Here is a 26,082-nt window from a genome sequence, read left to right as displayed (position 1 = left end):
GAGAAAAAATGTTTCTTAAATATGTGACCTTTGTTTACAGCACCCTCACGGGCACACCTATCTGCCAAGTAGATAAGCCTGTCACACTGTTCTGCCTAACAGAATATTTCCTATTTTAGTAAGAGAATCAACAATCAGACAATAAATAAATAAATAAAAGAATGAGCTTACTCTTGTCTGATTCCTTCACTGCTTTCCTAGCACATCTGACATTGCCAATTGTAGAGGTAGGTGAGATTTGTAGGCACAGAAGGGGACTGGGAATACATAATTCTTTAAAAGCTGTCTAATTCTTTACTGTTAGCATCATGTCATATTAGACTATGAATATGTGCCAATGTGACATCAATATATAATGCTATAGCATTACCTCTGATGACACTGTTATATGAATGGCTACATAACACTTAAGTAACATCATTTGATAAATACTAACTGTTCTTGGGTATCTTGATCTTATTTTTTAATATTTTTTGTGTACTTTTATATGAAATTTCTTTTTTTTTCTGTTTCATGTTGAATTTCTATGCAAAAATAAGCATAAAATATAGAGACCCATCTATAGGTTTTTATTTTAATTTTGTTCTTAAATGTATAACTTATGGATTTTATTTTTTACCCAGATTTTAATGAGTAATGATTTTTTCAATGTGAATAGTCCTACTGATACTAAAAATATTAATCTGAATTAGAATTCAGCAGCATGTGCAAAGGTTTCCCAGTCTAACCCAAATTTAACAGAGTGATTTCTTTTACTGAAATATACACTTTAAGTGTACTTCATAATTCTTACCCTTAGGATCATAGTCTGTATCTTCTGTAGGAACAAAATCTTTTCTTTCTGTCCCAGATAGATTGCTCTCTAACAAACATATGTATGTTCCCAGTAATGTGTATAGGTTCACTTACACATTATACACATTTACTTTCTTTATAGAAATTTGAACTAGGATCACAGAAAATGGGTCTGTGAGTGAATTATTCAGGCAGTAACTCATTCAACTATTGCAGCTAAGGAGCTGGAGATGGAAGGATGTTCACTGCAGACCAGATTAGACCAGTCTTCTTCTCAGTTTTTATCATTGTTCACATGTCCCCAAAGTGCTATGGCATTCCACCAGTAATGTACTAGGACTTTTTTTGAGTTTTGACATTACAGGTCTTAGAATAAAGCATACATTTTACCTATGTCTTCACCTAAGTTGATTCATCTCTGTGACTATAGCTTGTGGTAACTGGTTGATAGTTACAGACACAGAAAATCCCAGTTTTTAGACACAGATTGCTGCAAACAAACCATATAGCCTCATTTGTTTTTATAAAGTTTTCACATAGATTTATAAAGTTTAGCTGCAGAGACCACCTTTACAAATCACAGTATAATTCAGTGGGTGATGTACCACTCTATGCACTATTTGCTTGCTCTTTCAATAATGGAATAAAGTAATACGAACTGCAGCACTAACTCTTTGAGTTGTGGACATTTGCCTGAGACCACCAATTCATTTCACAAAGTCTGCTGAACAGCAATCAGATAATAATGACTTTTTGGTATGTAGTTAATGATGCGGGGGTTTAGAAGACCCATACCTGATTAAGTGTGCAGTGTGGATGGTGTGCAGTTAATGTAATGTAAAGTAATGATAGAGTAAGTAGAATAAAAATAAATAGCTTAGCTGCCACATTCCCCGCATGTTGAATGTGAAAAGCAATTTTTATGCAGAGGCTTTCTTTATCACTTAAACACTCATAATATGGCTTATGTAGGATGAACTAAACCTTTTATTAGTTGGGGTAGGATCCAGCTAGGAAATTGAGTTGTTCAGACAAATCATGCTACATGCACACATAGATGAAATCAACTATTAGTATTTATATGTAACACTAGAGTTGGGGTTGTACATGGACACGTGTGTGATAACACCTTAGTGATTCATTTTCCAGTCTAAGAATTTTTAAATCTCTTTTTATGAGTATTTAAGCTTGATTTATACTATGCTTTGAATCTATTATCGTGTTAGACTGCATGGAGCATATTGAAGTTGACTACATGGGAGTATTGATCAATGATGAATTCTTACTTCAGAAATCAGAATCCTTACGTTTAATTCAAGAGGATCATATAAGCATCAATCGACATAAAGTTATTTTCTATGACTAGCCATTGCTTATCTATGTCAAGTATAATGCAGCTTGTTTTCATTGGCTCTTTTACTATCAGGTAGGTAAATCTGTCAGCTGTTATGTCCAGGGTTACCTAGTCTAAAGTATTACTAAAAATATCTCTGTTCTGCTAAAAACTCCCAAGAATTATGAGTCATTGTATATTTATTACTCTGGGAAGAGATCAACATCTATGTATAAATATAATCTTAAGAGTCTATAGCAGACTGCCTACAGTGTTAACCTCTGAGAATTTCTTTTACTATTCTATTCCAAGTTATGTTTCCACTTTTATCTTCATTTTTCTCTTTTAAAACAGGATACCTGTTTTCCAGTCCAATTTTCAAAGATTATCTCATTCTTAAAAGGTAAGGTTGTCTCATTCTTAAAATATATGCATCAGTAGTTCAGGGTTTTTTTTCCCATGCTATCGCAGGTTTCTGGTATTAGATTAAACATGGCCATTACTTCTACTCAACCAATTTATGCACAAATCTGAAAGAAAATTGGATAGGCCAAACAGTCTTGTGGGGGAAATGGTTCTCCTTTGTTTTAAGGGGAATCAGTCTTGCTTCTGTCTGTCTCCAAATATAATGTAAGAAGAACAGATACAACATATTCAAAACTGATTTTGAAAGGACACACACTTTTTACTAAAAGAAAAAAAAAAAAAACAGCAATAAACAGTACATAGACACCAAAGAAGCTGCTTTATTAAACAAAATGAAACAAAGCATTTCGGTAACTGAGAGAGCAATGAGAAGAAAACACTAACATTATTCTCAGGAGGAGTTCAAACACTCAACACAAATTAAACCTACCTAACTCTTAAAGGGAATAATGAGCTCTACTAAGAATTGTTATTTTAACCTTTCTCTTTCTGATTGCTCTGCTCTTGTGTGTAGTTAAACAATATTTGCTTTGAAGAAGCTGGTCTGAGTCTCTGCATCTTTCAAGTGATCACAGATTCTAAAGGAAAGAAGCTCCTAAGAAGACAGTCTTGTGGCTCTGGTGTGGAGTGAGCTAGGGAGCAAGAGATGCTGCAATCCCATTCCAAAAAAGAAGGGATTTCAGTCTGAGAAAAATACAAACACATGACATTTGAAAGAAGTAACCACAAGAAGTCAATTGATTTAAAAACAGTCTTTAATATTACTTCATATGCAGCAACATATATTAGCTTGCTCATACACATCAAGCCTCCAAACATCTCACATATATTCTAGGCCTTTTGATGGTCACAGGAAGGGATCACATGCTGTTAATCACAGCTAGGTTTAGCAGCAGAATACTTGAAATTGTTGAATCTATCATCACAGCCTTCTCCTACCCCAGGTCTTTTTTCTTCTCTTTTTTAAACTATTAAAACTATTCAGCTGTTAAAATATGCCAGCAAACAGTGCAGCATTAAGTATAATTTCATTTTGTCTATAGAGAAATTTTTTAAATAAAGAACTGGTGATCACAGGGGGGCCTGTTTTAAAGGGATGTATTTTATAAATATAGCCTAAGTAGTGAGTGCTTTTCTTTAAAGCAGATGTGGTATGGTTACTCATTATTAAAAAAAAAAAAAGGAAAAGAAAAAAGGTATGTAAAATACGTAAGAAAATATAAATGAATAAACAAGTTTCTACAGTCTCACAATTAACAAACAGAGACATGGGGAACAAGTTCTTTACCTCCATATATGAGGGCCTTGTGTCTTGGTATGGATCATTTAGCAAATCCATACTTTGCCCTATTAACCAGCACAATGAAATAAAATCTAAATTATACATGCCTCTGAGAGTATCAAAGAAATTTGACATCCAGAAAGATAAAGAAGCACAGCAGCATTTTACTAAGCCTGCAGACAGCTGAACAGATGTCACAGCAGCCAGCAGCAGAACCAATCAAGGAGTCAGAGAGGGGAATGTGCCAAGGGAGCAGACCCAGGCCCAGATGCCAACACTAGAAGAATTCATTTCTTAACATCTGGTTTTACCAAGCATTCCCCATATGTGGGTGTATGTATTGGCTTTGGGCCTAGTACACACAGGAAAAAAAAGAAGAACTGGAATACATTCAACATTGCCAGGAATCAGCAGAAAATCTGTCAATTTTGTGCTGAAATTCTATGAATCTGACAATTGCTTTTCTATTTGTAAATGCACAATGCATCCCTGATGTAGCTTTGCATGTGTTTATGTTTTAGACTGTGAAATAGGTTTCAACCTGTTTAAATAAAATCTTACCTAAAACAGCTTGCTGGAATTAACCCAGTCTGTCAATAGACCCTAAAATAAAAAACCCTAAAACCAAAAAAAGTCAACAACAACATGAACCAGGCTAACCTTAGTTAAACAGCGGTTTACTGGTTGTGTTATACATTGGAATTGTGATTGACATTCCAATAAACTTGCACCTCATCTTGCCATCCACTACAGACAACATGAAGTAATAACCCTTAAAGAAATTTGAGAGAAATTAGATGAAGCAGAAAAGAACAAGGACCAAGATGCTGTGAAACATGACTCTTCTATTTGCTTCTTTCTAAGTTTTTATTCAGATATTTTGTTGCATAAGGGTCTAAAGCAAAAAACAAAACCCAAAAGCCATACATATCAAACTACAATTTAAGCAAACTTTTGTTTGGTTACTGGCAAACCTACTAAACACCTAAAATAATAGCATTTGGGACATGTGAACTTCTGCCAATAGGTAGATGGAAAATCATCCAGTTCGTGAAAAACTGCCCAGCTTAGAGCTCTCACTCAGACAGGTTTTAAAACCCTGTCAGGGTTTTAAAAAAAATGCATACTGACCTTTTGTCCTAAATTATAGGTTGTCAATGTTGTCAGGCAATCTGAGAACAAGCCACTGGAATGAGCTTGCAGAAAAGACTGTGGGGAAAGTTTTAAGGACAGGTAGTCTGGACAGATTAGAAACTAAAACATGATCTCTTGTGCAATAGAAGTTTTGAAGAAATTTGCTAGACAATGCTCAGCCAAGGAGCTTATTTTAACAGGCAACTTCCTTTTCAGATAAATCACCTTTGAGAAGAAGTACAGAATGAGCTTGCTACCATGCAGCCTCACAGCTGTTGATCAGAGATATTTTGGATATCACTTTTCTATAAAGAAAGATAAAGCTGTCTTTGGTCTTATTCCAGTGCCAAAGACATATCAAGGATCAGATGCTAACAGTAAGTCTATAATAACAAGGAACAAGGATTTTATGGGACAAAATAGTGCTGAGGCCCTGAAATCTGTTTCTCTATAGGCATTGTTTCACTCAAAATCTTGCTGTGGTCAAAAGCGACCACACTCTGTATATGACAACAGAAATTTATTGCTAGTCTAGTTAATGTTTTAGCCGTCTAATAGTCCACAGCATCTAGTTAGTACAAAAAAAATCTTAATAATAACAACAACAACAATAATAATAATACAGTTCAAATTTTTATGCATAAACCCCCTTCCTCTTATCTACCTCTTTTGTGTGGTGCAGTGCCCACCCTTTTGATGTTCCCCTGGGCCCTAAGGCTGACAGATGCAGTTTCTTCAAGAATGGGAGGGAAGGTGAATGAGTGACATCATGATGTCATGGGTAGGAGTGGAGTTCCTTACTTTATAGACCTGGGATCCACTTGAGGCTTTTTTTACGTGTTTTTTTATCACCGTCTGCTTTCTTCTCACTGGGCCCCAGCTTAAGGTGGAAAATTGCACAGAGCCTAATGTAAAGGGTGATTGTCTGTTACTCTGTGACACCTGAGGAGTGTCAGAGCTTCACCACATATGGTGTTCCCAGGGCTTTAGCTACAGCAGAGCAGGCACTAGTCACTTGAGCTCTAGGACTATTGCAACGAGCTACAGCCAGTTCAGGCCAAGGTAAGCCTGAGTAGGTCCTTAGAGTCCTGAGTGGGAGAATTTGTGTTCTGCATTATAAAGGATAGCAAGGGGCAGGGGAGGGGTGGGGGTTGTTGGCAACTGGGAGATTTGCTTCAAAGTGCGCTCCTGATTTGAACTAAAATGCTGATGCAGAGACATTCTAAGTGGGTTAGGAGTCTGTGTGCTCTGAAAAGTGATTTTGGCACTTTGAGTTCAGGCTTCTAAATGTTTAGGTCACTTCTGAAAAATACTGAAATGTACCTTAGAATTCTTATCATAAACCTCTATTTCCTCAGCAGCGTATCAGGCTACAACCCCTGTACAATTTTTAGAATGTCTTCCTAAAGGCACTACTTCTCACTGGCAGACCCAAGATATTTGCAATTCTCAAGCTGCAAACCCTGGATGAACTGCAAAATGCTATTGCTGATCTGAGCTTTTGTAATTTTTTAATAGCTTTTATGGCTGTAGGCAGATATCTGCTCTCAAGTGTTTCTGAGGCAGAGAAAGAGAGTCCAAAGGCCAGGAACACACACATCACCTCTTCCCCTCCTCATAATGAGATGGGGAAAAGAAGATTGAATCTTCAGTTATCTCTTGCATGTGTAGCACAAAAACAAAAGCTATATCCCTGCTACAATCACCAGTTCACCCATCCCTGCAGGCATCTTTTGCAACACTGTTCTAGCAGTCAACATGAAGTTATGTGGTTGACTTTAGAGAATGGAATAGTATACAGAGCTCAGATTAATAGTGCATTTACTATCAGTATAAATATGAGGTACTATGTTGATTGTAGTGTTTATCACTGGTCTTTGTTTAAAATTAGTTTAAGCTGCTACATTGCATTTAGCATGTGCCAAACACTGAAACCTGCACCAAACTGATACTGTGCTCCCTAACAAAGAACTTGGGTAAAATGAACTAAAAATCTCTCTAAAAAAGCAGGCTATCATTAGTGCTTTCAATGATCTATGGTAAAAGACAAATCATTTCAAGCCTGAAATTTAAGTTTCTCTCCAATTCTGCATATTGGTATTATTCATAACATTATATTTTTTTAATATGTCTATTTTTTATCATTAAAGAAAACATAGAATGCATATTCCTTCACTTTTTTCTTTGTTTCAATAGCAGAATTTTTTGGTTTGTTGGTTGGTTTCCCCTCAGACATGAAAATTACTGAGAAATATATGATTTCTAGGATTTCTACACTTGATACCATCAAAATGGCAGATTATCTCAAATTTTTCCTCTTTTTGCTCACCATTAATTAAAACTAATCATTTCGGCTGACTTTCTAGTGCTTAAGTTGGAGTTGTGAAAAATATCGCTACAATATATGCATATCAGGGTGCTGGAGACACTGTGATTTGCCAAGACATACAATTAATCTGAAAGTTAAAAATTTTACAGATAACACATTTAAATATCTAATATTCAGTATCCAGAACCATTCTAGAATATTAAATAAAGTTAATCTATTTTAGAGCTGCACATATTTTTAACTAGACAAATAAATACTTAAGACTCTAATTTCAGGACCAACATCTTTAAAGGGAGTGCATTTCAGTAGTCACCTCACTAAACTAAACCTGAGGACCATCTTTTTTTATTCTTCATTCTGTCACTATTTTCTGTGTGAAAGATAGCAGAAGTTACTTTTCACTTTTTATCTTACCTGCATGTTTTTTACTTGGTCCATTAAGTTCAGAGCCCTTTAGGAAAGAGGTAGTTCTATGTATGTTTAGAAAGCTGCAAAGCACAGTCTGAATTCCATGTTCTACCTTGTAGGCAAATGTTCAACTTTTTTTAATTCAGTTCATATTATTTGGTGCCTGGTGTTCCTTTATAGTTATCTTCTGACTTTAAGATCCACCACCTCTTTTCAGCCAAATACCACCACAAGTTATTCCCTTCCTGTCAGTCAAGTTTTCATATACATCTGCTTAAAACATCCTTTGAATCTTACATCCCTTGAAAAATCATCAATGTCTAACTCTAAGGCCTCCATCAGGATCTTCCTTTATTATTTAACAGTAGCTATTTTTGCTTATCAAAATGGACTACAAAGTTAAGGAATTATCTGTATTTTTTCTTACATAATTTAAAATGTGTTTTGAGACACTTAGGAACAGAAAAATAAATTCACTTTTATCTCTAATTGAAAAGAAGAGAAAAGGGACTATCTATTAACTCCATTTTTGTTCCCTTAGACAGTATTAAATCATAACCCATAGGATTCCCTCTTAGCCATGTCAGCAACATTTTAATCATATGTAATTCTGACACCCTAGACATGCAACATAAAATTATCAAAATTTCCACTTTCACTGATAAGTTCCTTAAGAAACGAGTTTCATTATCCACTTCAGCTCTAAGAGATAAAAGTACTTTTAACTAACATACAAAAGTTGGACTATTTAGGCTTTATTGGTTTCATTTAAGCTGCTGCTCAGACTAAGAAGTAATTTTTCTTATTATCACTAGCTTTCAAGGAATTGAAAAGTGTCAAAGCATAAAATCTAATCATAAAGCATTGTCATGGTTTAACCCCAGCCAGCAACTCAGCCCCACGCAGCCACTTGCTCACTCCCCCACGGTGGGACGAGGGAAAGAATCAGAAGAGTAAAAGTGAGGAAACTCATGGGTTGAGATAGGGACAGTTTAATAGGGAAAGCAAAAGTCGCGCACGCAAACAAAGCAAAACAAGGAATCCATTCACTAATCCCCATGGGCAGGCAGGTGTTCAGCCATCTCCAGGGAAACAGGGCTCCATCATGCATAATGGTTTCTTGGGAAGTCAGATGCCATCACTCCGCATGTCCCTTCTCCCCTTCCTTCTTCTTTGTCCCAACTTTATATATCAAGCATGACATCATATGGTATGGAATATCCTTTTGGCCAGTTTGGCTCAGCTGTCCTGGCTGTGTCCCCTCCCAGCTTCCCGTGCACTCCCAGCCTTCTTGCTAGCAAGCCAGCATGAGAAGCTCAACTTTCCTTGACTCCTTAGCAACAGCTCAAAATATCAGCACCTTATCAATATTTTCTCATTCCAAATCCAAAACACAGCCTCACACTAGCTTCTATGAAGAAAATTAATTCTGTCCTGGCTGAAACCAGGACAAGCATCCAAGTCTCCTACTCTTTAGAAATGGTTATTTTTACTTCAAGTTTTTCTATTATCTTCTCTTTCTTTACATATCAAACATTCACTTTGCTAATGCTTTTCCCTTTGACACTTTAATAGCATCAAATCTTAAACTAAGTAAAACTGAGCCTCAACAGTGATTGCATAGAAAGTATCAAAGAAGAAATTTAGAGTCCCTGGAAGTGTGTTAATGACTGATAAATTGTTGTCATATTTCTGATATTCAAAAAATTGCTTTGTAGGGTAATTTTCTGTCCTCTGAATCTTACAAAATTGTAAAAAGAGCTTGGGACTGAATAAACAGAAACAATTCCCTGATATGACACATGCCAAAAAAAGATTTTTAGATGGAACTTCTATCAGAATAAAATATGCTGCAAAAAATGTTTTAATCACAAGAGAAGCAAGAATCTCATAGGGAGGATGAATGGCAACTAGATAATTCAGAAACATAAGAACCACTCATGAAAAAAATTGTTTACATCACTGTCACTATGGAAGAATGAAAAGAAAGTTTACACATCAGAGAAAAGAATCAGAGTAACTGACTTATAGGAACATACCAGCAGAAGATATTTCAAATAGATAGAATAGTGGATGAATAGTACTCACACTGTCTTGTTTAACACATTTATTACTGTTTGTTAACAATTTGGAACAGATACCATATGCCTATGAATTCTGAAGGAACTTAACTAGGAAGCTCTTCATTAGGAATGGGCAAGTTACATAAGGCAACAGTGAACTTCTTAAATGTCAGCTAAGATGATAACTTAAAAAGGAATCTAGGAAAATATGGAGAACTATAAACAAGCAATTTTGTATACTTTACTTTGAAAATGTTATAGCAGAGAATAGAATTAGTGGAGATGGTGGTAAATATAATGGGAAGAGTCAACAAGGCTTGTATAAAATGTCTTAGAAAGTATTTGTGTTCTTTGAAAGAATTTATAAGCATTTAAACAAGAGCAATTCACTATATAAATGTGCTTACATTTCAAAAAAATTCTTGCCAGCCCTTCTTAGAAATGTTTACCCAAATTAAGCTGTCATCAAAGCAAAGATTTCTTCAAAGTTAATGATAACCACCTGTATTAAGTATACAAGATGGACAGGAACAGATTATGAGTTTTCACAGTGAATGAAAAATAACACAAGGTTCCTGCAGGGTTCAATGTTGTGACCTATGCTAATAAATGGTGTGGAAAACGGGGTGAGCAAAGTTTGTTGATAATACATGACTATGAAACTAAAACTGACTCTGAAGAGTTGCTTAAGGACTACACAAAAGAAGTTAGTCATAACACAGATAAAACTGAATGTTAATAAATGTTAATAAATGCAGTGTAATAATTGCAAGGAGAAAAATAACCTTACGTATATTTGACCAATGGCATGCTCTAAATTAGCTGTTACCACTCAGATCTTTAAATGTTGTAGATAGTTTCATGAAACAAATGGAGAAGGTAGTCACTTCAAGAAGGTGTCACAGATGAGACACAATAAATGACAACCCATAGTGTTGTGTTAACAACTGGCTTGGGTGTGTCTAAATAGCAGGGTCCTTGCTGTGCTTGTAACAGTGGAGTTATATGTTTGAGGGGTGGAAGTCAAAGCTCCTGGAGAGGTCGCAGTTGTTGCATGATATCCTGCTACAGATGTTAATTGCAAGAGTGTGGGAGACAGGGAAGAACCCTACAAGCACCATTAATAGGTGAAACTGAGTAAACGACAAGCGGTAGTGGATCTGGATAACAACCAATAAGACTAGAGTATTTAGAATGATTGATTACCTCACAAGCTTGCTCACGTGCTTATTCACTCACTAACCCACATCATTACATTTCCCAACACATAGGTCTCAGCTGGTCTGGGAAGCCTGGGCAGAAGCTGTATTGGTTCATGCTGTGCTGCTGCTCATACTTACCAGTCTTTGGTGTCACTGTCAAGGATCGCTCCCTGGGCATTCCCTGGGTTTTTTCTCTATGCAATTCTCTGATCTCTGGGTTATTCACCCACTTCCTAGATCTTTCCTCCAGCCAGGACTGTCATGTTCTTTCCAGGTCCCCTTCTTTTCTCCAAGATCATTTCTTCTTTACAGAAACCCTAGCTTTTCACACCAGCTCTTCTTTATGGGTTGTGTCCCCTGGTTTCCACAATTTCAGCAGTGGATATGCAGAAACACAATACATAATCTATCCAGAGGGACCTGGACAAGCTCGAGGAATTAGCCCATGTGAACCTGATGAAGTTCAACAAAGCCAAGTGCAAAATCCTGAACTTGAGTCAGGGCAGCCCCTGGTATCAAGGCTGGGGGATGAAGGGATTGGGAGCAGCCTTGTGGAGAAGGACTTCAGGGGAACTGGTGGATGAAATGCTGGACATGAGCTGGCAATGTGTGCTCACAGCCCAGAAGGCCAACTGTGTCCTGGGCTGCATCCAAAGCAGCAGGTCAAGGGAGGCAATTCTGCCCCTCTACTCCACTCTGGTGAGACCCCACCTGCAGTCCTGCATCCAGCTCTGGAGCCCTCAGCACAGGAAAGACATGGACCTGTTGGTGCCGGTCCAGAGGAGGGCCACAAAAATGATAGAGGAATGGGACACCTCTCCTCTGAGGACAGGCTGAGAGAGTTGGCATTGTTCAGCCCGGAGAAGAGAAGGCTCCAGGGAGACCTTACTGCAGCCTGCCAGTACTTCAACGGGGCCTGTAAGAAAGATGGGGACAGATTTTTTAGCAGGGCCTGTTGCAATAGGACAAGGGGTAATGGTTTTAAACTGAAAGAGGGCAGATTTAGACTAGACAGAAGGAAGAAATTTTCCCCAATGAGGGTGGTGAAACCCTGGCACAGGTTTCCCAGAGAGGAGGTAGATGCCCCATCCCTGGAAACATTCAAGGTCAGGTTGGATAGGGGTCTGAGCAATGTGATGTACTTGAGGATGTCCCTGCTCACTGCAGGGGGGCTCGACTAGATGACCCTTAAAGGTCCCTTCCAACCAAAACTATTCAATGATTCTATGAAAATCCACCTATCTGCTGCTTCTGTCCTATGTCTCTTGCTTTCTCAAATAGAAGATTCAGGACATGCCAATATTGTTTAACCCAGCTGTTGCAAAATTTACAACCAACCTGTAGCCACAGCAGCTAGCAAGTAGGAGTCTTCTGCTTGAGAGTTCAGAAGTTCAGATCTGGACATTCAGCCTTCTACCCTCCCTGCCTGTCCGGCTCCCCTTATACCCCTAACTATTTGTAACCTTTTAGAATTCACAATTCAAGCTATTTTTGACGTATGACACAGGGAATCTAATACTTCCTAAAATCAGTAAAATGAAACACCTTCTGGAGGTGCCTATAGCTTTTCATTCACTACGAAAAGGGTCCTAGTGGTCTAGATAAAACTTAATATCTAAATATGAGATGGCTAAAACACTGATGTGCACTATTAAATTTTTTTTACTAAATATGAAAACAGGTATCTTCTGGGTTTAAAATGTAATTAAAGATCACATTACTGAGCACCCTTATTAATGATTAACCTCAATTGTATAATTTCCTAATCTGTCACACCTAATTCTGAAAATATTATAGTTTCCTTCTAAGGTGTGTACATGTGATGTTTAGAATTGTTAACAGCAAGCTTGAAAGTATGCATGACATACCAGCTTCAAACTCTAACATTTCCTTTGACATGATGAATATAAGTAATTGATTACTACTAAGACCTGCATGAATATGGTTTCAGTTAACTTCCAAATGTTTCCATTAATATAATTATTAATACAATATTTATTTTTAAAAAATCCAAGTCCAAACCTTTTTACATATAATATAAATATTTATGCTCTCATGTTTTAATAAAATTCTTGACAGCAATTAACTTGGAGTTATTTATTTTGGAACTGGAAGTTAATAACACTGGCAAAAAGCTCCTCAAATCCCCTTCTATGCCACCCTCCTTCCCACACACTTTCACAGATGTTTATAAAAAAGGAATTGTTTCAAAAATACATATATTGAAAATGACTCCTAGAAAAATAATCTTTGCGTCATTTTTGCTATGATTATGTCTGAACCCTTAGGAATTGTATGTGCTTACTGTTGTACAAACATGCGTGGAAGGAATGTCTCTATCTCAATAGACTTGTGGCTGGTATAATCATATCATAAATGACAGGAGGAGAAGGATCTAAGCTGACTGTCTAGATTGTCTATGGCATAATTAATTTAATTTTGATGTATACATTACAAGTTAAGCAAGGAAAATCCCATTTCAAGAGTTGGATTGCAGGTATCTAAATTAGACCTCTATCTACATTAAATATATGGCTATTAACAATGAATAAAAAATAATATTAGTGGAATTGAAAAAGCTCTTAAGGATTTGAGGAATAGATTCCAAACTCTTTTTGTGTATGTGTGTGTATGTGTGTTTTTGGACCACACTTATCCTTCACTTCAGTCAACTGTCTTTTGGCAATGCAAGGTAAACCCAAAGTTGGCTAAGAATTTTAGGGCATCAGTGTAACAAAAGTAAGGAAAATAAAGCTTTAAACTATTAAAATTAATTCTTTAGACCCTCCTATATCTGTTTTAAACATTTCCCATCTCCTGTGGAAGAACATAGTTTCACTCTAAGATAAATTTTTGGTGAGGAATTCATTTTCAAACACGAACTTGTAAAATTTACTTCCTGCACCCAGTGGTTTCTCATCATGCTCAGAAGCACCAGAGATTTAAGAATCATTTTAATGTAGCATATTTCATGTACTGAATGCAGTTCAATGCTCTACGTCATTGAATTAATATGTTTGATTTCCATACTTTCCTTTAGGATAAGATGACATACAAAATCTCTTTCTCATCAACCATGCATGGAGATGAAAATTCTTGAGAAATGGGAGATCAGACCAAAATTCATTCTCTGCAGAGCACATTTAAGTCCATTTCTCTGGATCCCAGGGTAAGCATCCTGACCACTGAACTTTGAAAAATAGTTGTTCATGTTACTTTGAAAAGTGCTAATGAAGGAAGGAACAATTTTGTGGCAATATATAAGTGAAATAGAAACCAACTTGTACTGTGCTGCCAGGCTTTTAATAATACAGGTTCGGCACTAAGGGTGATGCAAAGAAGCCATGCTAGACCATGGTAACCTCTCCCAGGATGTCTGAGAGAAGATACCGAGGGAATGTCAGGATCATCAATATATAAAACTGCCAAGAAATGCTAGACATTTAAAATTATATAGGAAGCTTACTGACCATGTCCCATGTCCCCAAAGACCAGTGATTCTTACAGTTTTTCATTGCTTTTGTTTTAATGCTCCCTCCAGGACATTCAGGCAAACCTTCTAAAAGGTCTACTTTGAAGGCTGGTACAGCTACATGCAGCTTGCACAATCTGGAGAATACATCAATGATAGAGAAACTCCTCCTAATGTCAAATATTGTAAATACACATATATATGTGTACAAAATATACAGTAAAGGGTGCATGTCCCCAACCAACATAGCAGTAAAGGTCAGCCCCAGCACTTAAAATGTAGAGATAATCTGAGGGAATTAATATGACCAAATTTGATGATATAGCACAAGGTCGTGCTAAAGGAAATGTTTTCTAAAACCAGGAAAACAATACCTACTCAACATTCAATTATCATTAAATTCTGAAATAATTTGCAAAATCTATTATTATACATCACGATTATTCTGAATAGAAAGAAGCTGTAATTTTCTTAATTAGGAATTTGTGATATATCAAGTATCTTCTAGTTAGAGTCCAGCTGGGATGGAGATGCTTTTTTCATAGCAGCTCATATAGTGCTGTGTTTTCCACTTGTGGTTAGAACAGTGTTGATAATGCACTAATGTTTTGGTTATTGCTCGGCTGTGCTTGCACAGCATCAAAGCTGTCTATTCAATCTCCCCCCAAAGGCTGGTAGGCTGGGGGTGGGCAAGAAATTGGTAGGGGACACAGCTGGGATAGCTGACCCAAACTGACCAAAGGGATCACAGAATCACAGAATCATTAAGGTTGGAAAGGACCTTCGAGACCATCAAGTCCGACCATCAACCCAACACCACCACGCCCCCTAAACCATGTCCCAAAGCGCCACATCCACACGTTTTTTGAATACTTCCAGTGATGGTGACTCCACCATCTCCCTGGGCAGCCTGTTCCAATGCTTGACCACTCTCTCAGTGAAGAAATTTTTCCTAATATCTAGTCTAAACCTCCCCTGGTGCAACTTGAGGACGTTTCCTCTCATCCTGTCACTAGTTACTTGGGAGAAGAGACCAACACCCGCCTCACCACAACCCCTTTCCAGGTAGTTATAGAGAGCGATAAAGTCTCCCCTCAGCCTCCTCTTCTCCAGACTGAACAACCCCAGTTCCTTCAGCAGCTCCTCATAAGACTTATTCTCTAGACTCTTCACCAACTTTGTTGCTCTTCTCTGGACACGCTCCAGCACCTCAACGTCCTTCTTGTAGTGAGGGGCCCAAAACTGAACTCAGGATTCGAGGTGCGGCCTCACCAGTGCCAAGTACAGGGGCACCATCACTTCCCTACACCTGCTGCCCACACTTTTTCTTATACAGACCAGGACACTGTTGGCTTTCTTGGCCACCTGGGCACACTGCTGGCTCATGTTCAGATATTCCAACCATAAGATGAGGGATATTCCATACCATATGACATTATTCTCTTCAAGAAAAACTAAGAGAAAAGAGAAGGAGTGTGGGCATTTGTTATTAAGGCACCTGTTTTCCAAAGTAACCACTATGTGTGCTAAGGCCCTGCTTCTCAGGAAGTGGTTAGACATCACCTGCTGATGGAAAGTAGGGAATAAATCTCCTTTGGTTTTGCTTTTCCTTTTTTTTTCTAATTAAACTGCCTTTATCTCTGACCATTTTGGTTGTTTTGGTTTTGGTTTTGTTTTTTTTAATTCTATTTTATTTCCTCCCCCTGTACTGCTGAGGAGGGGAAGTAAGAGGGAATCTTGGTGGGCACCTGGTGCCCAGCCAAGGTTAACTCACCACAAAAAATAATTCTTTAGTTGTCATGGTATGAGAGAAGAGCCTGAGAATGCATCTCCATTTAACTACAGGATTTATAAACCAGAAAATGAAACAAAATGTTCCTACACTATGTCTTTACATGTATTTCCAGTAGTGAAAAGATTTCTCAGCATCTTTCTTTCTTCTAATTAGTTCTGCATTTCCAGTGACTATTTTTACCAATAGCTGAGGGAAAAAATAAAGAAAGTACAACAGCAAGTTATTTGGAGAATAGAACAGTTATTTGCAGCAGATCAAGCAGCTGATATCCCAGCATTGATACTTTGTAAAATCCATGAATTATATTTCTGCTGAGTTTTTAGTGGTTTTCCAGCACTAAAAGTCTCCATGGCAATGCATTTTGGAGACATCATGGTTCAGGTCCCCATGCCAGCATCAGCAGCTGGTGTACCTTCTCTGCATACCTGGAGAGAAAATTCCAGTTTAGCTTCCTCCAAAAAAAACGAAGCTGCAAAAACATTCTGCAAACTGACCCAGCATGCAGGAAATAGGGATAGTCAGGGTTTCATTAGAAACCAGAATACTACTTTGAACTAAAAACCTGACACACATGCAGACAAAGGAATTCAGTTATATTGTTAGTGTTTATATTTCTAGGAATCCTCTTCCACATTAAGATAGGTAAAATAATTGTTAAGCAAGATGTACAGAGTGAGTTAGGTGCCAGAGAATGGGATCCATAAAGCTAAAACATAAAGAGGATAAGCACTAAAAATAGTCAGTGGAAGACAATATGAGGTATGAACTTGAAGTCTTTCTCTTTTCACAGATTTAATGCTTGAAAAGGGATTTAATTTTGTGACCTCAAACTTGTCTCAGTTCTATGTGTCTAAGGAATCTTGTGGTTTTACACTGGTTGCTTTTTAAAAATGATGAGTCATGGTAGTTTAAATTCTCAACGTTTATATTACTATATTTTTTATAATTAGCATTTCTGTGGTTCTGAAGGTCAAAAAACATGATGTAAACAAAATCATTTGGAGAAGATTTGAGTGGAACTACAAATGGACATGAGAGTGCTTCCTTGAGCTTGAGACACTCGGGAAAGGATGGACGAGAACAGAGCTCATTTCACTCTTTTAGGGTCTCACACTAAACAGCGTAAGATGATATTTTCTAAGTAGCGGAGCAGAGTGCTCTGTTCAGCCCCCTGTTTTGCTGTCACTGTGTTTTTAAGTTACATCAGAATATCTTATATCTGATCATCTTTCACATTTTGCACATTTTTTCTTCATGAAATCCTTTGAACTTTTTGATTAGGCATATTGTCTGTTTTGTCTTGACAGCTGTGATGATTTAACCCCAGCCAGCAGCTAAGCACCACGTAGGCGGATGGGGGAGAGAATCGGAAGAGTAAAACAGAAAACTCAGCTTTATATGCTGAGCATGACGTCGTATGTTATGGAATATCCCCTTGGTCAGTTTGTGTCAGCTGTCCTGGCTGTGTGCACCCCCAACTTACTCATTCGTGGGGCAGTGTGAGAAGCAGAAAAGGCTTTGAGGCTGTGCAATCATTGCTCAGCAATAGCTAAAAAATCGTTGTGTTATTGACACTGTTTTTAGCACAAATCCGAAACATAGTCCCATACTAGCTACTATGAAGAAAATTAACTCTATCCAAGCCAAAACCAATACAACAGTGAATTTTTATTTCTGAAAAGCTGAGATAGTAGCATTGTTGAAGTATACAGCAAAGGTCACTGGTACAGAACATCTGGTCTTTAATCTTTGTTATAGACAGTGGTCACTTGTAATAATAAATTTCTCTTTTATATAACAATGTAAAATACAGCTATGTAAAATGTGGGGTGCCATAGGATATTTACTAGCGTAAATTCAAGAGGAATATTCCATTAAAATTTTTAGGCATAATTGATGATTACAAACAATGAAAAAGTCTATCAAAATGAAACTTGAAGAACCAGTGATTTCATATTAATTTAAAAGTTGTACTTTACAGAAATGAAGCTGAACTACTCTGCATTTGGATTGTCTATTCTCAACCTCTCTTCCCTCTCTACCAAATTTTACTCTTGTCTTGACATATTGAAAATCACTAGGATGAGTTATTACTCATTGAAGTGACAGTATATCTTAAACTCTACTTTTCAGTAATAGCATACATAAGGCAGAAAAATCTAATGCAAAAAGGGAAAACATATATGCCAGTTAGGCAGAAACATAAATTTTGCATGTTAAAAAGTCTTATGCTTCCTAAGCTTGCGAGAAGACTTCTTTTTCACAAACTGTAGGTTAGTTTAACCTGAAATTGTTTTTTAGTAAACCTCATAAAACAAAGGGAAACTAAAGGCTATTCTGTTTTTAAAGTCACTTAAGAAAACATAATAAATATTTTAAAATTTTACAAAACTCTTATAATGCAAATAACAAATAATGCTAGCTAAAGAAAAGAAAGTAGATTTTTAGTACCAAAGACTTAGAACACCAAACATTAGAAACATGATCTTTCATATATTGCCAATAAAAGTCTGCATAATAAACAAAAACCTCTCTAAGGAGAAAAGATTTTTTTTCCTGAGGAACAAATACACAAGAAACTAGGTCTGAAGATGAAGATATATTGTTGAGCCAAATTACATTGAGGGGAAACATAAATAAACTCTGTAAGTCTGTCAGATTCAGAGAAGTCTTTGAGCCTGGAGGCAACACAAACATGATGGGTATGAGGTCAGAGAGCCACTCGTTATGTGACAAGAATTTAAAAATAAAATCATACCCCCAGTGCCATTTTTCCCTTTTATTTGTGGGTTTTGTTTTTTTTTTTTTTCATTTCTGTTGACTAGCTGAGTGTTCTGGTTTCATCTGGGATAGAGTTAATTTTCTTCATAGATGCTAGTATGAGGCTCTGGTTTGGATTTGGGATGAGAAAAGGTTGATTACATGCTGATGTTTTGGGTTGTTGCTAAGCACTCAAGGATGGTCTGCCTTTTCATGCTGGCCTGCCAGCGAGAAGGTTGGGGGTGCATGGGAAGCTGGGAGGGGTCACAGCCAGGACAGCTGACCCAAACTGACCAAAAAGATATTCCATACCATATGATGTCATGCTCAGTATATAAAGCTGGGACAAAGAAGGGTGGAGGGGGGGATGTTTGGAGTTATGGCACCTGTCTTCCTAAGAAACCATTACACACGATGGAGCCCTGCTTCCCTGGAGATGGCTGAACACCTGCCTGCTGATGGGAAGCAGTGAATGAATTCCTTGGTTTGCTCTGCTTGCGTGTGTGGCTCTTGCTTTATCTATTAAACTGTATTTATGTCAAACCATGAGTTTCCTCACTTTTACTCCTCTGACATTCTCTCCCATCCCACCATGGAGGAGTGAGCAAGCAGCTGTGTGGTGCTTAGGTGCTGGCTGGGGTTAAACCACAACCGTCCTTTTTGGCACCCAACGTGGGTCTCAAAGTGTTTGAGATAATGAAAGATTTGATTGGAATGTGTTAGATCGAATTTATAGCTGTTATTGCTGTGTAGCTATTAATTGCCAGGCTCCTGTGCTTGCCATGGGTTTGCTTTCCTTTCGTATATTAGAGTCTAGTGCTCGTCAGTGGCTGCTTTTTGCTTTCGCTGCTGTCATGCTGCTGTACTGCTTATTGTCTGACTCTGCTGGGCCTGGGAACACTTTGATAACAGCAATGGCGATGTGCCCGGGCTGGCAGATGGCCAGGGCACTGCTGCTGTTTCTGTGCTGCTGTACTGGACAGGCTGGAACTCCACTGTGAACTCCAGTTGAAGGGACTGTGACCTGTTGATGAGTCCATGTGGGATCAGGACAACCTGAAGCATCTGTGACCATGGATGAGCCCATGCAGGTATATCTTGAAGCATCTGTGGCCATGGTTACATCTGTGCCACAGCAGGTACACCTCCGAAGGGATTGTAGCACAGGGATAAATCCACATTGGAGAAGGTATATCTCAAAGCATCTGTGGCTGTGGATAAATATTGAATTTTTTTTTTAATTTCTCATAAAATTGAAATAGTAGAAAAAGACTTTCATATTAGAGAGTGAAGCTAATAATTACTTAAGTAAGTTCCTTAGGTAAATAGCTCAATGAATATACCAGTGAATATGAATCTTCTTTCTTGCATATGCATACTAAATTTACATTTACTTCAGCAGAATATTCAGGAATGTCAGTCTAAAATGTATATTACTCTTAAGCAAAGTGTTTGCAATCTTTTCTTCCAACACACAATTGCTTCCAATGTCTTCCCATAAATAAAATCTAAGTAAAGAAATAAAAAAATATTTGATTTAGCCAGCTGAAATGCAGAAAAGGAGGTTTTTACTTTGTCTAAAGTTATTGTTGCCTTTGTTCTCTTCTTTAAACTGGAAGGAAAAAGAACATAATGAAATATTAGATACGATTCACAGTAATATTTTTTTCAATTTTAAGTACATTAATCTCAAGTTGAGGAGTAAAATTACTGATTATCAAAGAAACTAGGAAGAAAGCATTATCCTGCACATAATAATTAGAGTGCTTTGCTGTAATATCAAATAAAGAACTCTCCTTCTAAATCTGCAATCTTCTGCTTTTGACCAGAGAGTTGAAATTGGGCCCACCTCATCACCAAGACACTGGTTGCTTTATGGAATTAAAATTTTAAACATTAATCAGTAGTTGCTTTTAATGCACTATATCTTTGTAACATAGCCAATGCATGAAATCTGAACTTTATTTTTATGATTTGATTTTTTTAAAATACTTACAACCATAGGAATTATTTTCTCAGTTCTTTGTAATCACATGAATAATTGCAATTTAGCAGTTTTTTAATAGTTTGCTTCAAAATTGCACCTTTAATTAAATATATCATTTGTCAGGGAGAAAAGCAGCACACAAAGTCCTAATCCTAGTCACACACACAAGGATATTCAATTAGTTTTTAATTATTTAGTGATGTTTAATGTGACTAATCATCAGTGAAGACTACCTTTTTTTATCAGCCTGGAAGATAGATTGTCCTGTAATAGAAGTCTGTTAAGGTAATCTATCCATACACATGCACGTTTATACTGAGAATTATTATAGAAACCTAAACCAGAGAAACAATGGCATTAGATATCAAGGGATCTTTTTGGAGCCTGAATAGATCCAGCCTATCTCAATTTAATTGGAAGGAAAGGTACAAGTAGAGATACTCTGCACTTAAAAACCTAGCTAGATTTTCCTGCCATCTAAATCTGCTGTACTTTGGGGTCCGCAAAGTGACACATTTTAGTATGTTTGGGTTGCTCACTTCAGGTAATGTCTATGTCACTTCATCTTTCAAGTCTGAGAAAAGTTATAGTCTTAATTCAGGAAGACTGAGCTTCCAGAACATTAAAGATTTCCAGCTACAGAGCTGATCTTCCACACACTATTTATGTAAAAAAAAAAGCAAAAAAAAAGCACCTTAAGTTTTTGACAGGGATCATACAAAGCATTCATACTGAAAACTTTCTTTTCCAAAAAGACTCCCCTCTTTCAGTCTCACATTATAAATGAAAGCAAAATAATTCTGAAAACTATCAAGAGGCAGGATTTGAGGGGGAAAAAAGCTAAAAAAACCAAAACAAACCTACCTGTGCAACTTACGTTACAGTTCTTCTAGAAACTGCCTCGTTTGCAGTCTCATCTTCTACCTGTATAGCCCGCGGCAAATTCCCACCAACCTTTACCAGAAAAGGTCAAGGCTGAAGGTCTTGTCCACCATATACATTTATTTGATAAAGAAACAACTGAGAATTCATATTAAAATTTCTATACATAAAATGAACAACTGAGAAGTTGTGTTCATTTTTCCTTACTCCTGGAGTTCCACTGAACTCCTGGAGTTCCACTGAAATCACTCCATTCTCTACACATTTTCTACTTGAATTATAGCTCTGAGCATTGGACCATGCCAATGTTTCTTATGTTAAAAGAGAAATGAGCAATACGTAAGAAAGCATGAGGATTTTTGCTTAAAAATGTTTCCAGAATTTCATTTTTATTAGGTTAGTAACAATGATAGAGGGAAGGAACACCCGTCCTACACGCTGAGAGAGTCGGGGTTATTCAGCCTGGAGAAGAGAAGGCTCTGGGGAGACATTATTGCAGCCTTCCAGTACTTCAAGGGGGCTGTTGTGGTTTAGCCCCAGCTAGCAACTAAGCACCATGCAGCCGCTTGCTCAGTCTCTCACGGTGGGACGGGGGACAGAATCTGAAAGGTAAAAGTGAGGAAATTCATGGTTTGACAGTTTAATAGGCAAAGCAAAAGTCGTGCACACAAGCAAAGCAAATCAAGGAATTCATTCACTGCTCCCCATGGGCAGGCAGGTGTTCAGCCATCTCCAGGGAAGCAGGGCTCCATCACGTGTAATGGTTTCTTGGGAAGACAGACGCCATCACTCCGAACATTCCTCCAACCCTTCCGCCTTCTTTGTCCCAGCTTTATATAATGAGCATGACGTCTTATGGTATAAAATATCCCTTTGGTCAGTTTGGGTCAGCTGTCCCAGCTGTGTCCCCTCCCACCTGCCCATGCACCCCCAACCTTCTTGCTGGCAGGCCAGTATGAAAAGGCAGACCATCCTTGAGTGCTCAGCAACAACTCAAAACATCAAGTATGTTATCAACATTTTCTCATCCCAGATCTAAAACATAGCCTCATACTAGCTTCTATAAAGACAATTAACTCTGTCCTGGCTGAAACCAGGACAAGGGCCTATAAGAAAGACGGGGACAGACTTTTTAGCAGTGCCTGTTGTGATAGGACAAGGGGTAATGGTTTTAAACTGAGAGAGGGCAGATTTAGACTAGACGGAAGAAATTTTCCCCAGTGAGGATGGTGAAACCCTGGCACAGGTTTCCCAGAGAGGTGGTAGATGCCCCATCCCTGGAAACATTCAAGGTCAGGTTGGATAGGGGTCTGAGCAATGTGATGTACTTGAGGATGTCCCTGCTCACTGCAGGGGGGTTGGACTAGGTGACCTTTAAAGGTCCCTTGCAATCCAAACTATTCTGTGATTCTATGATTCATGCTGATGATCTTTCGATATTTATGTTAGAAAATTTCCTTTGTATACTTTAATCATAAATACTGCCATTGTCCCATTACCAACCATAATAAAGTCCCCTTTCTTCTGTGATTTTCTAAGTATTTGATATAAAACAATCTTGATATATAATAAAATAGAAAGGCAAGAAAAAACCATATAAAAACGATTTTGCAGTCATAGGATTTTAGCAAAGAAATCAGTTATAAAAAAATTCAAATAGGATTAGTGCTGAAACAATGAAAACAATCTGCATTAGAAAAATCTACATCTGAGAGCTAAAGATTAATGTAAGGATACAATTTTCAAACAAATTTAGAGATAACCTATTTCTCCCACATAAACCTAAGCTAAAAATTTAAAGAAAGTCATTAAAAGGACAACTCACACAGTTTTTCCCCAAAGAGTTGAATCTCACAAATGTTTTCAGAAATAATTCAGTGAGATTTGGGACAGGTCAGTGAACCTGAAGAATAATTAGTTTTCTAGCATTGCTTTTGCAACACCAAAGCAAAAAGGTCTGTTCCTGCAGACTGAAAGGTGAATGGTCATGTTAAAGAAGTGAGAGGTGAAAATGAAACCCTTAACTGAGTTTATATGTAGAGTGGTGCATGTGTACAGTAAGAAATTAATACAGAAGATGTGCCAAAAATACACAACCACCCCTTTAAATTCCTACCTCAGAATTACATTAATTGTAATTTCTTATTATACATCTGTGAGGACCATCATTTTAACACACCCTACCAAAGTATATTTTAGTAAACCAGTCTCATGTCACTAAGCAAATGGCACACACGCCATGTCAATGTATTCTTTATTGTACTCCTCACATTTTCTCCTCACAGTATTACCATAATTTATACCAAGCTCTAAGATTATCAGTTTGTTGTAATCCATAAAATATAAATTACTTTAGTCACTTGTAGACATGTTTGAATTATATTTAAATGCAATGTGTCTAATTCTTATATCACAGAATCACAGAATCATTAAGGTTGGAAAGGACCTTCAAGATCATCAAGTCCAACCATCAACCCAACAGCACCATGCCCACTAAACCATGTCCCAAAGCACCCTACCCACAAGTTTTTTGAATACTTCCAGAGATGGTGACTCCACCACCTCCCTGGGCAGCCTGTTCCAATGTTTGACCACTCTCTTGGTGAAGAAATTTTTCCTAATATCCAATCTAAACCTCCTTTGGCACAACTTGAGGCCATTTCCTCTCATCCTATCACTAGTTACTTGGGAGAAGAGACCAACACCCTCGTTGCCACAACCCCCTTTCAGGTAGTTGTAGAGAGCGATAAGGTCTCCCCTCAGCCTCCTCTTCTCCAGACTAAACAACCCCAGTTCCCTCAGCCACTCCTCATAAGACTTGTGCTCTAGACCCCTCACCAGCTTTGTTGCCCTTCTCTGGACATATCCCAGCATCTCAACGTCCTTCTTGTAGTGGGGGGCCCAAAAGTGAACACAGGATTTGAGGTGCGGCCTCACCAGTGCTGAGTACAGGGGCACAATCACTTCCCTACTCCTGCTGGACACACTATTGCTGATACAGGCCAGGATGCTGTTGGCCGCCTTGTCCACCTGGGCACGCTGCTGGCTCATATTCAGCTGGCTGTAAACCAGCACCCCCAGGTCCTTTTCTGCCAGGCAGCTCTCCAGCCACTCCTCCCCAAGCCTGTAGCTTTCCATGGGGTTGTTGCGACCCAGGTGCAACACCTGGTACTTGGCCTTATTAAACCTCATACAGTTGACTTTGGTCCATCGATCCAGCCTGTCCAGATCCCTCTGCAGACCCCTCCTACCCTCCAGCAGATCAACACTCCCACCCAACTTGGTGTCATCTGCAAACTTACTGAGGAAGCACTCGATCCCCTCAACCAGATCATCGATAAAGATATTGAACAAGACTGGCCCCACAACCGAGCCCTGGGGAACACCACTTGTGACTGGCCGCCAGCTGGATTTAACGCCATTTACCACAACTCTCTGGGCTTGGCTGTCCAGCCAGTTCTTTACCCAGTGAAGAGGGCACCTCAGCCATGAGCCGCCAGTTTCTCCAGGAGAATGCTGTGGGAGACGCTGTCAAAGGCTTTACTAAAGTCCAGGTAGACAACATCCACAGCCTTTCCCTCATCCACTATATCTTATATGACACCCTGTGCAGTGCCAATAAAAATGATTTCACAATAAATTTGGGCATGTGTGTGGAGTTATCTTCCCTTTCCTAATAAGACAGCTAATCTATGTATAATCCTTTCTTGAATTTAAATTCTGGCATCATGTGACAGGATTGTGTTTGGAATTAATGTAAATCTTGGTATAGGGAAACCAAATAATTACTGCAGTATTTTGATCCATCTTAATGTTCACACTTATTAACGAAGATTTAGACATAAAGCAACCACTATGATTCATTTGATGAGGATTAATTCACCAAAGATGATACAAAGCAGAGTGGCAGTGGATTGATATTGCTAAGTTTTTAGGATATAGTTCTATTAACTATTTAAAGGTGGACTTCTTGATAAGGGAATTTATCTTGCAGATAAATTTAACGAAGTTAGGAATACATATTTGAAGGGTTGAAAAGTATGTACATGTTACAAGCATCTTGATTCAGTTATCTGTCATGTTTAGTAATATGAAGGTTTTGAAGGTAGGTGATACTCTTCATTGTATTTTGAAGCATAATTTATGAGGAAAAACAAAGTCAGTACATTAATGTCTTTTATCGGTGGCTTTGTTCTTAATATGTTAGAACGACA

The sequence above is a fragment of the Phaethon aethereus genome, assembly GCF_964289735.1.
Source record: "Phaethon aethereus genome assembly, chromosome: 1".
In the NCBI taxonomy this organism is placed as follows: Eukaryota; Metazoa; Chordata; class Aves; order Phaethontiformes; family Phaethontidae; genus Phaethon; species Phaethon aethereus.
Note: the sequence above shows the minus strand (reverse complement) of the source record.